Below are 2,669 nucleotides of genomic sequence, written 5' to 3'. Positions count from 1 at the left end.
ATTAAACTACATCCTCTATTAAAACAGCAAAGTAAAATGATAAAGCCTGCTCTCATATGATTTTAGTAAAAATAAGAATATCAAATAAATACTTAGAACAATGGGACAAATATTACAGGAGTTTAATATGGATATGCCTAGGAACACCTAACCTACTGGTAAGGGACATCAGATAGTAAGTAATATTAAAGTTGAAACAAACACAAAAGCTAGAATAGGTTTGGTATGTGGAAAAGAAAATTAAAAGTAGTTTTGAAATCATGTCAGTCCGCGCTACGCCAGCCCTTCCGCCGTGACAGCCATTAAGGAGCAGCAGCCATGGCTCTGCGCTACCCCTTGGCCGGGGGCCTCAACAAGGGCCACGAGGTGACCGAGAACGTGAGCAAGCCGAGGCACAGCCGCCACCGCGGGCGCCTCACCAAGCACACCAAGTTCGTTCAGGACATGACCTGAGAGGTGTGTGGCTTTGCCCCCAATGAGAGGCGCCATGGAGCTGCTCAAGGTCCTAAGGACAAGAGGGCCCTGAAATTCATCAAGAAAAGGGTGGGGACACACATTTGAGCCAAGAAGAAGAGAGAGGAGCTGAGCAATGTCCTTGCAGCCACGAGGAAGGCAGCAGCCAAGAAGGACTGAGCCCCACCCCCTCCCTGTCTGTGTAATAAAACCTGTTGAGAAAAAAAAAAAAAAAAGAGAAAGAAAAAAAGAAATCATGTGAGAAGTTTATCAGAGTGAAAGTTTTATCATATTGAAGCAAAATCTAGTGTATAACCCTGGTCTAATGGATTTCTTAGTCTTCTCCAATTCTCAATTAGCTAATTCTAATAGCTAATTAAGAATCTAGGCTTATTTCATCTTGAAAGCCCACAGTCTTTGTCCTATGGTCTCCATAGTCACTGTGAAAGGGAAAACAGGAGTATGGAGGATTTTAGGGCCACACCATGAAGTAGTATGCATCATTTCCACCCAAACTGCATTAGCCAAAATTTAGTCCAATTGGGAAATGTCATGTAAACATATACCTAGAAGGGAAGAAAAATAATTAGATGATACAGATCTCTATTTCTGCCACATCAGTTGCTTCCAATTCAAGTGTTCCATAAAATAGAGTTTAAGAAGCACAGTACCACAAACATTATTGGTTGAGCAACTATCATCTGTCTGCATTCCCTTTTCCCCATGACAACCTCTGCTACAGAAGCTGAAGAAACCAAATGCTCTACTGCAAGGCTCTCCTGGACTTAGGGATGACTACTTGATACAGTCATTGTTAATGGGATGATGGGGCATGTTCACTGGAAGGGCAAGGCTTCTAGGAAAGATTCTGATTTATTATAATAATAAATAGATCTGTCGCCCTAGCTGATTTGGCTCAGTAGATAGAGTACCAACCCTTGGACTGAAGGGTCCTGAGTTCCACTCTGGTCAAGGGGATGTTCTTAAGTTGCACGCTCAATCCCTGGGGGGAGTGCTGGAGGCAACCAACTGATATCTTTCTCACCTCTATGTTTCTATGTCTGTGTCTTTCCTCTTCCCTTTCACTCTCTCAATCAATGGAAAATATCCTCAAGTAAATACTAACAAACAAAACAAAAACAACAAATATGTCTATATGCATGTCTTTTTCTTTTTTCTTGAATGGAGTCCAAAAGCCTCTGTTAGGGATGCCACGAGAATCATGTCAATCCAGGGTCTTGTCCAGATTGAGCCATGGGAAAAACTTACAATAGAACCAGATAACAGAAAAGGATGAGTCCCTAACCAGTCAATTGTTTTTTGCTACTTAAACATTTCTAAAAGGTATACACAGAGAATCTAAAATTTTTATGTTTTAGTTGGAAAAGAGACTGGTTAATTACTTCACAATCAATATTCTTCAAATCTAAAAATTTTTATAGTAAACAATTCTATATAGCCCAGCTGGTGTTGCTCAGTGGTTGAGCATCAACCTATGAACCAGGAGGTCATGGTTCTATTCCTGATCAGGGTACATGCCCCAGTTGTGGGCTCAATCCCCAGTATGGGGTCTACAGGAGGCAGCCAATCAGTGATTCTCTTATCATTGATGTTTCTATCTCTCTATTTTTCTCTCTTCCTCTCTCTGAAATCAATAAGAACATATTAAACATAAATAAGTAAATTAATCTGTATATAAAAAACATAAATCTCTATTACGTAAAATACTTTACAAATACTCAAAACCTTGAGTAAAAAGAGTATGCGTAATATTTTAATGTTATTTTTATTTTATTTTTCTCAATTTATTGAGTTGTAATTGACAAATAAAAATGTATATTTTTAAGGTGTGGAATTTGATAGATATTCATATACATTGAGAAATGATTAGCACAATCAAGTTATTGATACTAGAGGCCTGGTGCATGAAATTTGTGCATAAGTAGGGTCCCTAGGCCTGGCCAGCGATTAGGGCTGGCTGGGAACTTCCTTTGTTCCACACTGCCCCTTGGTGGTCAGCGCATGTCATAGCCAGCAGTCGAATTCCTGAGGGGACAATTTGCATATTAGCCTTTATTATATAGGATCTATCACCTCACATAGTTACTACTTTAGTATGTACATATATTTTCTTTAACCATTCAGCCAATGATGGACACTTAGCTTGTCTCCAGGTCTTGTCTATTATAAATAACTAGAGCCCGATGCATGAAATT

At 39.5% G+C, this 2,669-nt stretch overlaps 1 pseudogene; it reads left to right on the top strand.

The window, feature by feature from the left end:
- Positions 1 to 302: 302 nt before the first annotated feature.
- Positions 303 to 636, top strand: LOC118666800 (annotated as a pseudogene).
- Positions 637 to 2,669: the final 2,033 nt, after the last annotated feature.

Source organism: Myotis myotis, unplaced genomic scaffold (genome assembly GCF_014108235.1).
Source record: "Myotis myotis isolate mMyoMyo1 unplaced genomic scaffold, mMyoMyo1.p scaffold_m19_p_12, whole genome shotgun sequence".
In the NCBI taxonomy this organism is placed as follows: Eukaryota; Metazoa; Chordata; class Mammalia; order Chiroptera; family Vespertilionidae; genus Myotis; species Myotis myotis.
Note: the sequence above shows the minus strand (reverse complement) of the source record. Positions and strands in the feature narration are given on the sequence as shown.